Source organism: Neophocaena asiaeorientalis, unplaced genomic scaffold (genome assembly GCF_003031525.2).
Source record: "Neophocaena asiaeorientalis asiaeorientalis breed wild unplaced genomic scaffold, Neophocaena_asiaeorientalis_V1.1 scaffold141, whole genome shotgun sequence".
Taxonomy (NCBI): Eukaryota; Metazoa; Chordata; class Mammalia; order Artiodactyla; family Phocoenidae; genus Neophocaena; species Neophocaena asiaeorientalis.
The window spans coordinates 1,211,985-1,226,698 of NW_020174267.1; positions in this window are offsets into that span (position 1 = coordinate 1,211,985).

Genomic DNA, 14,714 nt, shown 5'->3' on the forward strand with positions numbered 1-14,714 from the left:
GATCATATCCTTTGCAAATAAATAAATTCCTAAATAAAATGGGTCTCTCAAGAAGGCAGCCTTCACTCCAACTACCCACTGACTACTGACTAAGTTATATTAGAAATAGGAGAATACAAAAGATAGAGAACCCCAAGAGATGTAATATGAGAGAGAGAGAAAGAGAGAGAGAGAGAGCACATGTGTGTAGAAGGGATGGCCAAGAAAGATTGTGGAGGATCATACAAGTCATCTTAAAGATTTTGGTTTTTATCTTAAGGACAATAAGAAATTAAAGAGTTTAATAGGAAAATGACATAATCCATAGCATTTTGTGTAGAGATTGCTTTGGCTACACTACAGAAGAAAGATTGATGGGTGGACAAGTATTTTTTCAGAGAGACAGATAGGGTAGCTATTACATTAGTCTAAGCAAACAAGATGGTAACTTAAACTATCATGGAACTACACAGAAGTGGTCTGAAAAACACTTTGTCAACAGGACCCGGTGAATCCAACCGACCTTGACATTCCCATCAGTCTTTGCCCCACACATAATCCTATCCATAGACACACCATGTGTCTGTAAGGGGTCTTGCACGTGTTCTCCTATCTACCTGACACAACCTCTCCTACTTTTTTCTTCCACCAAACATTCTTTAGCACATCCTTTCCCAAAAGTTAGTTGTTCTGCCTCTGTGCACTCTGCAGTACACACCTCTGTTAAGTTTTCATATCATGTACTTTCTTTGTCTCCACACCTTCTCCCTGAGGGCAGGAACTACATTGTACTAGCCCTTTCCCTATGGTCTGTGTTAGACCTTGTCACAGAGTAAATATTAAAGTTTGTTCACTAAATAAAGCAATAAATGCATATCTTGATCATTTAGCTCAAAGCATGTGCAGAAATTGTATTCTGATCACCTCTGAAACTGACAAAAAGAACTGTTTTCTGTTTTTCTGCAAATGAAGTATGCATTTCATTTCTCCCACAATAAAAGGCGACAGGAAAAAAACAGATTAGTAAGAGAAACCTTAAAACCCTGATACCAGACAAATGATTTCCCCCTTTCTGTAGGTCATGAATGTGTGGGAAAGAATAATGAACCAGAAATCAGAACACCAAAGTTCTTATCTTACTTTTGTAACAATATCAAATTTGTTTCTACTTCCTTCTCCAGAAAGTGGGGATCAAACTTGTCCCGCTTTTCTGTCAAAATCTATTTTTGTGAAGAAACTATATTAACTTTTTAAAAACTTTTTCCTTCAAAATAATTTCAAACTTACTTCATTACAAGTAAAAGAAAAGTTTGAAACACATGTTAAACCTCATTGAATGACTCAAGTGGGGAGCAAAAGCATTAATAAAGTTAAATAAAAAGCAACTTCCCTTTGGAAAATGTTCATATTTGTTTATAATATGTCATTTACATGCTCTAAATTGCTTTCCTAGTATTCTAAAAGTAAATTTTAGAATAATTTTCTTATTTGAACTTTAATTTGCAAACTATTGTGTCCTTTTGCATATTTGGATACAGTTTGCATAAACAGTATAATTACAATTATCTGCTTTCCCCAAAAGATTGGACAGGAAAAACTACTAATTAATCTCATTTACATGTAGATAAGGTGAATTGCTAAGACCAGTTTTTATTTTCCCCTGCTAAGCTGTAATAAATGCCGTCATGCTTATTAAGATACAACATAGACATTATAATATGTATCAAATTGAATAATAATTATATTTATGTAGTATCTTTCACTCCTTTTTTTGTAAACTAATTTTCTTGTTATCGAAGGATGCATTGTCTAATTAGTTGGATGCTTTCTTCCTGATAGGAAGACTATCACGTAGTCTTTCTAAAATTGCGTTCACCTACTTTTCTTACCTTACTGCCATATTTTTCCTTATCTTCTCACCTATATAAATATAAATACAAAATAAATATTAATGGCCTCCAGTCCTCAAACCACATCCACTTTTATTTATTCAGTCAGTTATTGCATACTTGGCTCTTTTTATCTAGGTTCTTATCAATTCTACTTGATGACTGTTTCTTTAATCCATCCTGTCTGCTTCCACTATTCAGGAATCTGTTTATTGTTAGGTGATTTTAAATGGTTCCCAACAAGTACTTACTAAAGTCACTCCTCTGGATTTCTACCTAGGCCCTAAATGTCTCAGAGGCATCTTTCTAAATGTAAATTTAATCATGTACCTTTCTCACAGAAAATCCTTCAAAGCCTCCATATCCCACAAGATAGAGCTCCATAGGATGGCATATGAAATCCTTTATTATCGACATATGCCTACATGTCTAACCTCAGCTCCAACTGTAATCCAGAAAAGCCTGGGTTCCAAGAAGTCAAGCCACTAGGCCTTCCTGAAACCTATGACACCACTTCACAACACAAGGCCTATTGCCCCTGAAGTTAGTGAAGCACTAGCTTCCGGTCTTTCCCTGTGGGTGGTAATGGTAAAGGTGGCTGAGTATTTTAGAACATTCTAGGAAGGGACAGAAAGTAAAGTTACAATCAGGAAATACTTCTGTGGGAGCATTTCTATTAAATCGCCTAAAGGGATCTCAGAAGAAAGGGACTTAAAATTTCCAAGACTCTAGTTATTTGTTGTGATACGTTTTCTCATTGTAAAATCATATTCACTTCCATATATTAATTTTGGATTCATAAACTTGTATTATTTTTCCTTAAGATGGCCCCTGTTCAAAACTCTAGCTTGGTCCATGATCCTTTTCCCTGAGCGTATTTCCCCCTCTTGTCTAATTAGAAAACTCCTCCTGATACTTTGAAGATTCACCTTAAAATTCACCTCTGTTCCCTCAGCCTCGGGCATTCCAGAAATGACTGCAAATTTCATTCTGTTTCTTCTACTAAGGATTTTACCACATTCCATAATTATGTGTTTACCTGTTCATTCTCTATCTCCCTTAAAGGAGGGGTGGTGGACATGTGTGTCAGTTTGGACACAAAAGTGTGTGTCTCCTTTCCTAAAGACATCCCAGTTTCTTTCTGGGGAATTCTTTCCCCCATAGGTGTCAGTCACAGTGGGATGATAAGTTCAGCATCTCTGGTTCTTACCCGAAGGCTTCTGGAGGCTCTCTGCCTGTCTGTTTTGTTTTGCCTTCCCAGCCCAGCAAACGTGTTTCCACATGCCCTCCTCTCAGCTCATCATAATCTCACTCTGGGGACTTTTCACCTTTGATCTGGTGAACAGCTGGCCTCTTTGAAGTAGCTCCTTCCACTGAGAAACTCTACAATGTCTGGGATCCTGAGTCCTCAGCCTTTCCTTCTGAGAGGAAGATTGCCAGTGGTCTCGCAATCTAAATACCCCTTCTGCAGGGTCGTGGGCCCACCCAGCAGGAGACTACATTTCCCAGCCTTCCTTGCAGTTGGGCGTGACTGAAAATGCTGCCTGCAAGGACCTGACCTAGGTCTTCAGGCACTGAACTTGCCTCTTTGCTCATATTCCATTTTCCCTCCTTTCTGGATGGAGCCAGGGTGCATGCAGGATCTCTCACTTGCATTGGCCCCTTCTTGGTACCTTTAGCTAATTAAAGGTATTTACTTGTATTGTTTTACTTGAAAAGTCCTCCCCAAATTGTACGAGCTCTAGGCCCCTCAAAACCCAGCTCTCCACGCTTATACGAGACACAGCTGCTTCAACCATGGAAAATGAAAAGAACTTGGTTTACCTCAAAGCATGAAAAACTCATTAGAATCCGTTACTTACTAAGTTTTATCAGGGAAGGGAAGCTTTCATTTCCTATTACCCCAATATCTTGCATAATGCTAAAAATCGTTGTTCAATTTTCCAACTATTGGGTTATTAAACACTGGATTAATTGATCAAATTAATATCTTTTTCTCTCTTTCTTTAAATATAAAACCATCAATTATAAATGTTACCATCAGTTAATAGGTATGATTAATCAATTATTAATTATGTTTAATCAAGTATTAATATATTAACCAATATATAAGATTTCTATTTTTCAAGTCATGTGAATATTGTTGCTTTTCTCTAAAAGTATAGTTCATGGATTTTATATTGTAATTGTTCAAAGTTTCACTGTCTGACGCTTTAAAATACCTATATTTCACAGCCCATATGACTCAGGTTTCCAGAGCAACAAAATGCTTTGTGGATGAATATGAATGTTCAATTTTTTCATTTCGCATTTTAGGGAGACTTTCCAAAAAAATAAAATTAGCCCCTAGTCTATTCTTAACAAAAGAACATTAAGAGTTGAAAGTAGCCATTATGTATTTGATGGAATTAAGACTTAATGCAGTGGTTCCCAGCCTAATTACAAAATAGAATTACTCAGAGATGTTTAAAAAAAAAAATCCTCATGCTTGGACTCCACATCCAGATATTTTTATTTCATTGGCTTCAGAAGGAGCCTAGAAATCTGTATACTTTTAAATCTCTTCAGGAATCATAATGTGTAACCAAGGGTTGACAAGCAAAGATTAGAGTGGAGGAGGGGTTCTTTGCTTCATTCTGCTAGAAGTTTCACTGATAAAAAGAAAGTTACAGCTGATTACTGAGTTATTGATTCAAAGTTTTTGGTGAAAATAAAAGAGAAAAGCAATATAGATTTCCAAATATATCCTGAGGAAGTTATACCTAAATCCTCATGTAGCATTATATTTCCTGTGGTCCAGAAATTCAAAGTTAAGCTGAGAATGTAATCAGATGATAATCACCCCTCACCCATATTCTAAAAGTGAGGGGCAAGACCATCTATCTGGGACAAGTGAAGGGTTGAAGAAAAATGGTTTTGCTAACATAAGTCCGTCTCCCACCTCCAGGCTAAGAGAAGACTTAGAGTTAGTTACAGAGATTGAAAAGGCCAGTCATCAAGGAGAACTTAGAAGACATAAATAGGAAGGTGCTATTCCTGACCTGTGGTCAAACACAGAGAATCCCTAGTGTCAACAGAACAATAAGGGGTGTGGATGGAGCTAACCCTGAACTAGCCAAAAGAAAGAAAAAAATGGGATCTATCATATATAGGAAGCATTAATGTTAGACTCCAACCTAATCCATCGAAAGAACCTATCCCTTATCTCTGTTCCAGTTACAATTGCTCCATGACAGATTATCCATAAACACAGAGGTTCAAGAGAACAATTTCATTAGATTAACAGATTCTGAAGAACGAAAATTCAGAAAAGGAACAGTGAGGTTGATCTATCTCTATTCCAAGATATCTGGAAACTCAGCAGGAAAGACTGGAAGGCTGGGGTGGACTCCTTGGAATCAACTAAAGGCTCATTTACCCACATCTTTGGGGCCTCTGTTGAGATAACGCAAAAATAGGGGAGGAAAACTGGACCTTTAGATCTGCACGTTGCCTCTCCTTGTGCTTCACCCTTTCAGCGCAAATCTCCTAAAAACATGGCCATTTTCCTACACAACCATAGTGCCACTGACACACTCAGGAAAGTTAACACCGATATTAGTATCATCTAATATGGATCACATATTCAAAGTTCTTCTGTTTTTCCCTATAATGTCCTTTATGTTTTGCCCCCATTGAAGATTCAATCAAGGACCACATACTGCATTTGGCTGCCATGTCTCTCTGGCCTCCTTCAGAGCAGTTTTTCATCTTGATTGACATATTTTAAGAAAATTGAAGCCAGTTAAAGTTGAAGTTTCAGTTGAAGTTTAAAGTTGAAGCCAGTTGTTTTGTAGAATGACCCTCAGTTGAATTTGTCTGATGGTTTCCTCATGAATAGATTCAGACTAAATATTTTTGGCAGGAAAATTATATGGGTGTCGGTTCTTCTCAGTACATAACATCAGGGGGTAAGTATTGTTTGTTTCTCCCATTACTGGTGACATTAGGTTCAATCTCTCAGTTAAGATGGGATGTGCCAGACTTCTTCATCATAAAGGTACTTATGTGCATCTATAAGTAAGTATATGACATTTCGATACTTCAAAACTGTATCCATATTCTGTTTCTCAACAATTTTTCACCCCAAAATTTTAGCATCCATTGATGATCCTTGCCTGAATCAAGTATTACATGGCTGCAAAATGTTGACTTTTCTCAATTCAATGATTTTTATCACATATATCAGCTAGAATGCATCAATAAAGAAGAGCCTTCCCTTTCCTCGTTCCCTATTCCTTTTTTACTGTTACTATGGACTCGTGAATTATTTTTTAATTCAATGTATTATATTTATTACCATCATTCTCTTGATGCCCAATTGTCCCAAATTTGGCCAGTGGAAAGCCCTTCAGGCTGGCTCTGATGTCCTTTTGATGTGTCCCCATCAGTTTTCAAGCCCTTCCTTACTTTCTGACATGAGACGTTCCAGGCTCAAGAATTAATCCCTTCTCCCAAGGCAATAGAAATAAAAACAAAAATAAACAAATGGGACCTAATCTAACTTACAACTTTTGCAGAGCAGAGGAAACCATAAACAAAACAAAGACAACCTACAGAACGGGAGAAAAAAGCTGCAAATGATGTGACCAACAAGGACTTAATTTCCAAAATATACAAACAGCTCATACAACTCAACAACAAAAAAACAAATGACCCAATCAAAAAACGGGCAGAAGACCTAACTAGACAGTTCTCCAAAGAAGACATACAGAAGGCCAATTGGCACATGAAAAGATGCTCAACATCATGAATCATTAGAAAAATGCAAGTCAAAACTACAATGAGGTATCACCTCACACCAATCAGAATGGCCATCATTAAAACGTCTGCAAATAACAAATGCTGGAGAGGGTGTGGAGAGAAGGGAACCCTCCTACACTGTTGGTGGGAATGTAAATTGGTGGAGCCACCATGGAAAACAGTAGGGAGGTTCCTCAGAAAACTAAAAATAGAATTACCATATGATCCAACAATACCACTGCTGGGCATATATCCAGTCAAAACTATAATTCAAAAAGATACATGTACCCCTATGTTCATAGCAGCACTATTCACAATAGCCAAGACATAGAAACAACCTAAATGTCCATCGACAGAGGAATGGATAAAGAAGATGTGGTACATATATACAATGGAATACTACTCAGCCAGAAAAGAATGAAATAATGTCATTTGCAGCAAATAGATGCAACTATAAATTATCATACTAAGTGAGGTAAGTCAGAAAGAGAAAGACAAATACCATATGATATCACTTATATGTGGAATCTAAAATGTGACACAAATGAACCTATCTATGAAACAGAACCAGACTCATGGACATAGAGGACAGACTGGTGATTGCCAAGGGGGGAGGGGTTTGGGGGAGGGATGGAGTGGGAGGCTGGGGTCAGCAGATGTAAGCTTTTTATATAGAATGGATAAACAACAAGGTCCTACTGTGTAGCCCAGAGAAGTTATGTATATAACTGAATCGCTTTGCTGTACAGCAGAAATTAACACAACATTGTAAATCAACCATACTTCAATAAAAATATTGAAAAAAAAGAATTAATTTCTTGCAACACAGAGTAAATCAGCCATTTATCCAAAATGCCTGAGTTTCTTTTAGTAGAAAATCTTAATTAGAAACCAGGATCTGGGTGCTAAGTATGCTGACTGGGGTATCAGTAGTATTCACTGGTATGTCCAATAGCCTATGCTAAGAAATATGTTCCTTTAAAAAAAAAAAAACTCATTATTTTAAGGAGACCAAGTCCTTAATTTTAGTTAATAATATTTTCATTGCCAACAACAATCACCAAATCCCACCCTTCATTTTTATTTTTATAGTGGAGATATAATTTACATATAACATTATACAAGTTTATGGTGCATAGCCTATCGATTTGATACATTTATATATTGCAATACAATTACCACCTTAGCTTTAGCTAATACCTCTATCACGTCACATAATTATTTCTTTTTTTATCATTTCTTTTCTACTTGTTTTTTTAACTACCCTGTTTTATCAGTGATGCTGAAGGGCAATGCCATGTACTTGTATTCACCACTATCTACTAGACGACAGGCTTCTTGAGGGAAGTGTATTAGTTTTATTCATTATCCCTTCACATATTACATATTCAATTATTGTCCTGTCTGCATGAGGTGGGGTCAGAGTAAGCTTCCAGAGGGAGTAACCCATAATAAGTAATTGAGATCTGCCAGACGAGCAGTAAGTAGTTATGCAAGGAAAGAGGAAGGGATACCGAGAATACAATAAATGACTTAATTTTCCAAAATTTGGTAGAAATTAAGTAGACACGGTCTAGATGTGACTATAAAAGAAAACTACTGAGAGAAGCAGATATTTGGGAAAGTTTTTCAGAAAAGTGCTCTTTAAAAAAATCATTGGCTTTGTTTTTTAATATGGTACATATTTTGAAAATACTGTGAATAATTTTTAAAATAAGCCTCAGAAAGTATGTAGATGTATCAGAATGCCTCTAACTGAACTCAGTAGTTTTCTTTTAAATATTGAACAGATACACAATGTTTTTATTAAATATGCATAAGGCAAATAAACAACACAAATACTGGGGTGCCCGTGATCCAATTTAATTAACAGAAAGTTACCATCATCTCGAAGCCCTGTGTATTCCAAGGCAACTGACTTAGTCACCACATCCCTAGGGGTAACCATTATTTGGAATGTAATGGTATACATTTCCTCTCCTTCACACGTTTACTTCACTGCATAGTGTGTATCCCTAAAACTATACATTACTTAAATATGCATGGCTTAGAGCTTCATATAAGTATAAACATATCAACACTTAGTGTATTTTTCTGCGGCATTATGTACCTGAGAATCAATTAAGTTTTTGCTTCAAGTTGTAATTCATTCATTTTCAATGATCTAGTATTTCATCAGATGAATATGCCACACTTTATTTATCTGTTCTAATGTGAATGGATATTTGGGTTGTTTCCAGCATTTTGCTATCTCAAACAGTGCTGCAGTAAACACTTGTGCATGTGTCCAGGACAAGAGCTTCCCTGAGACAGGAATGAAATTGCTCAGTCACTAAATATGTGCATCTCAAATTAACTAGACAGACTGTTTTCCAAAATGATTTTGCCCGTTTACCATTCTACCACCTGTGCATGTGTGCACTGGCTCCACATTCTCATCGAGGCTTAATCTTATCCAATGTTTTTAATTTTTCCACTGTGGTAAATATGTTGGTATTTTATCATGGTTTTTCATTTGCATTTCTCCAGCTACTAATAATATTAAACAAATTGTTCCTGTTATTGACCATTTGGTTTTTCTCTTATGTGAAGAATTTTTTAAGCCTTTTACCCGATACTCCATTTTCTTTTCCTTTTTAGCTTGTAGGACTTTTTTTATCTGTTCTGGACACTGATATTTTGTCATTTACATGAATTACACACACATTTGCTATATTGTGACTTTTCTTTCACTAAACTCTTTATATCCCTTGATGAACAGAAGTTCTCAATTTAAATATACTTTTTAAAAAGAGCTAACCCAAAGGTTATAAATATATTGTTTTCATGGAGTTTTATAATTTTGATTTATGGTGTGAAGTAAGGTCTAATTTTATTTTTCCCTTTTATATGATCATTTGTCAAGGAATCATTTATTGAAAAGCTCATCTTTTATACCCATTCTATAATACCAGCTCAATCATAGATCAAGTTTCACTATCTGGGTAAATCTGTTTCCGAAACTGACAATTCCACTAGCCAATGTGGTCTATTCCTTGGCAAGACACTCAGTTTATTAATACAACTATATGATCATTCTTGATATCTGCGTATACAATCCCTCTACTTTGTTCTTTTTTCAGAGTGGGTATTCTTGTCCTTATATTCTTCTATGTTAATTTTGGAACCAGTTCCACAAAAAATGTCTGTTGAGATTTTTATTGGTTTTGCAGTGAACTTGTAGATGAATTTTGTGTAAATCAACCTTTGTAACGTTAATAGTCCAATCCAAAAATATTATATGTCTGTCTATTTACATATGTTTTCTTTAATGGCCTCCCCCTAAGTTTTATGACTTTCTCTAAAAATGTCTCTTGCTCAAATTTGGTTAGATATATTTCTAGCCACCTTGTATTTTTGACGCTATTATAATTGGTACCTTCATTTAAAAATATGTTTTCTAAACGATTGCAAAATTGCAGGAATTCTACTTATTTTCATACACTGGTTTCATATCGAGCAGATTTATTAAACTCTCATTATTATTTTTACATATTTAACTAATCTTTGTAGATAATCATATTGTCTAAACAATGAGGATTTTATTTCTTTTTATCTGGCCTATCCCCTTTACTCTTTTTTGTGTCCTACTGCTAGGATCTCCATACATTTTTAAATAGAAGTGTTGATACTGGACACCAGTGCCTTGGGCACATGCTTTTAACATTTCACTATTAAGTAACATATTTGCTGTACATTTTTATATTTATCCTTTGTTGTATTAAGGAAGTTTATTTCTAGTCCTAGATTTTTCCCCCTTTTTGTTTGAAAAATTTCAAACATCATAAAGGCTATAAGAACAATACAGTGAATATCCATCTATCCTTCACTTTTAACATATTAAAATACTTATTTCATATCCTGTGCCTGAATTCAATATTTGATGTTTTCGAGCTGAGGGGTAATATTTCTCCTTGACCCTTATGACATATGCATAGCTCTTTGTGGTCCCAGATTTATGTGTGAATTGTCCTACAAGGTACTCACCTTGGGCTGGTTCTGGGCTGTGTATCTGTCTTATCTTATTTTGGGAAGGAAAGAAGTCCAAAGTTCAAGGTGTCTGGTTCAGCAAATGCCTTTAAGACAAAAGCCAGCATCAGTCCTCTGCTTTCCTGTCTTCCCACTTTCACTCAGTTTATGGCCTCTGAATAATTCTTACTCAGTTGCCAGCTCATTAACTAATTTAAAATGACATTTCTTTACACTTTTATGAGGCATTTTTAGTTGTTCTCAGTGAGAGGGTCAGTCAGGATACCCAGATGACCTCACTCTAAGAAATGGAATATGGTGTATTCTTCATGTAACGCTTGGAATCACATACTTACACCAGGCTTCCTTAAAGCTAGGACGACTTAGCTTTCCTTTACAAGGGCTCCTAGCACAACTAAACATACTTCTTCCCCATCTTCCACAAACAATCTGTATTAGCTTCACAAACCCTCCTAGTGCCTTAAGAGAGGTTTCAAAGCTAACAAGGCTACTTAAGCCAAAAGCTAAACTAGTTTCCAAAGATGAGCACAGGCTCCCTGTAGTGAAACTAGCAAAAGGGAGCTGTCTAGATGCAAAGATTTTCCAGTATCTTCACCTTATCTCTGTGGGGATTTACAGTTACTGCATGAGGCAGGATGTTTTGACACAGGACAACTTGTTCTTTTAAAGTATGAGAAGCTTTGTTGCTCTTGTTTCATTTTCCAGTTATCTGCTGGCTGTTAAAAAAAACACACCCCATAGTTATACTAGGCATTAAAATTAGATATATTTGGACAAAAGCATCCTCCCCTCACCCTTCCCATATGTACACTCACACACAAATTTCTTACACAGGTTTTATGGTTCAAGGAAGCTGACCCAAGCAAATTGTGAACAATATAACATTGGCTTTCAGGACTCATCCTGCACTTATGGCCCTCAAATGTGGCCTTTCCTAGTCAAGTAGCCTCACACTCTCTGAATCAAGAGTGTAGGAAAAATGGGGTGATTCTGCCCTTGATAGCCCCTTAATTTTTTACATTATCTCTCTGCTGGTTGTGCCCAGCTTCCTGTGTGAAAAAATCAAGTTCAGATGATTTCACTCAACTAAGGCCAATTTGGGTACGGGTACAGATGAGGTCAATTAAAGGTATAGCGTCTCACATTCTTCAAAGAGCAGTGAAGAATGTATATATTAGTTTCCTGTTACTGCTATAACAGATTACCACAAATTTCCTGACTTCAAACAACACAAATTTATTCTCTTGCAGTGCTGGAGGCTAGAAGGTTGAAATAAGAAGTCTTCAAGAGCTAGAATCAAGGTGTCTACAGGACAGGTTCTTTCTATCAGCAGTCTGGGAGGGGAGAATCCACGTACTTACCTTTTTCAGCTTATAGTGGCCGTCAGTAAGCCTTGGCTTGTGACCCCTCCCTCCAGCTTCCAAGCACATTCTAAGCTCTGCTTCTATCACCACCTCACTTTCTCCCCTGACCCTGACCTTGCCTGCCTCCCTCTTATAAGAACTGCTGTAATTATACTCAGCTCACCTGGATAATCCAGAATAATCTTCCCATCTCAAGAGCCTTAACTTAATTATCTCTGCAAAGTTTCTCTTGCCTTATATGGTAACACGGTTAACTGTTCCTGGGGCTTAGGATGTGGACATCTTTTGGAGGACCGTTATTCAGCTTGACACAGTTCACAGGGTTGGATAGTTTCTCCTGTGTTCTTGAATTCCATCTCCTTACGCCAATTTGGAAGCCTGCTGTCACCTGACCTTAAAACTGAGCTCTTTTTAGCTTGTCCCTTTATACTTTCTAGGGAGCCAAAGATCATCACCATCAGTTATCTCTTACATAAATATTATTCCTAACATTCCTTATTCTAATTAATGATTCTTCTGTCATAAACTTGGGATATCCAAAGACTTATTTAGAAACTTCTAGAATGTGGACCTCAAGTTATGGTAGTTCATTGGTTAATTACCCACCAAGAATGAGATGTAATTTATACACACATATATAACACTGTTTAACACCAAGATGTTAATAAGTAAATTATGGGCATTATAACAAAGGGTGTATCAACATTTATATTCACTTCCTTCTGCTGACAATGTTATACTGGGTTTTATTTTTCTCATAGATAATATCCCTCAAAGACACCAATAGAAACATCTCCCATAGATAATAATTGAAATATGACCATGTTCAAAGCCATAAAGAAATATTATAAAAAGAGCTATTGATGATCTATTATGTGTTGAGTGTTTATAAATGTTTCCATGGATTTTCCAAGGTAATATTAATAGTAATAAAAACCAGCATTTTTTATTACTATTTTATTACTATTCATGTCATGTGAAATTTTTTTCTTACAACAGTCCTATGAGGTAGATATTATTAGTATATTTTGTATAATTGTCAAGAAGCTAGAAGGCATTCAACCCTCAATCCAGACAATGTGATGGAAAAATGGTGATAATCAGATGGTTCATGGAAAAAATAATTTTGAAGGTGAGGCCTTTGCAAACTGGCTTTAATCGCAATCTTCAGGTGTAAAGCTTAGGTCACAGTCAGTTCTGTGCTAGCCCCTCAGATGCTGGGCCCTGGTGACTAAATCCTATCCAGGCTCTGATATCAACTCTGGTGACAGTCATGTGTTTTCTCTGGTGAAAAGGTTAAGGAAGGAGGCCACTAGGTATTTAGAAAATATTTCTCATCCCGACATCTTTGAAAAAATTGCCCTTTTAGACAGAGGACATGTTTGGATACCTGTAAATTTTCTCTCAGCATAATTTCTGAACTGTTAGGTGCAGCTGAAGTACTGAGACTTAAGTCTTCACCTAGAAAATACTTCATTGAGTCAGTAATTCATACAAAGAGAAGAAAAGCCTTCCTTTAGCAAGGATTTCTGTAAATGTAGTTTCAAACTGTACTTGATTCTGATACCTAAGACACAAATTGTGAGAAGCAATTCATTTTAACATGCAATACCATTAGAAGAGTATATCCAGCTAAGAAAATACAGATACTGAATTTTTTTTTAAGGGAGAGAGAAAGAAAAGAGGGGTAGAGGGCAAGAATGAGAAAAAGTCTATAAAACAAAGAGAGAAGAGAGGCAAAGAGAATGGAGATGTTGGCACATGAGTCTTATAACCGTATTCAGGGGCTAGAAGTTTCTAGACTGTGAGAAGTTAAAGACTGAAAGCAAGTCAGGCAGAGATTAGCTAGATGTTTGCATTCCTGTGTTTTTTGATCCCTTTGGCACCCAAGAAAACTAAACTTCTCAGTCTTTCATGCAGTTAGTTTGGGACTCTATTGATCTTCTGGCCAATGTAACATAAACAGAAATGTGGCCCACACCTGCCCCGAAAATCATCCTGACAGCCTCAGCTGATCCTCTTTCACTTCTACAGGACCTCAAAGATACAGTTTTAATTGGCAGTCTGACATATTGGAAAGAACGGAATCACTGAGACTTCCTTTGGAGGAGAGCTATCGAGGAGACCCATCAGACCTGGGTCTGAATCCAACATGAGCAAGAAATACACGCATTGTTTTGAGCTTCTACGGTACTAGTGCCATTTGTTATAGCCGCCAGTGCTAATTATCCTGACCAAAATAGCAGATGAATGACATTGTCAGGTTTGTGGTTTATGTAAGTCCCTCTGACAATACATGAGGATGGATTTGAGAATAAAACAAGACTGAAGACAGGACAACCAAGTGTACTGCTATCAGGGTGGTGCAGGCAGGACAGAGGGGCTGAGATGTATCACTGCTGTTGAGGTAAAGCAGGAAAACATTATAGGCTGTTAAAAAAAAAAAAAAGCAGAACTTTAAGATGGGTTGACATCAAGATTACAGGGGAGATCAAGGTCAACGCCTATACATCTTAGTGAGAAACTTAGAAGGACTGTGAGAGCGCCAAGTGAAAAATGACACCGAACAAGAGGCAAACAGCGGTGTGGAACGCTCCATATGAGGGGTACTTTTTTCGTTTTCACTGCACTTGTCACGTCTGTCATTTATTTCTGTGATTTCATCACAGGA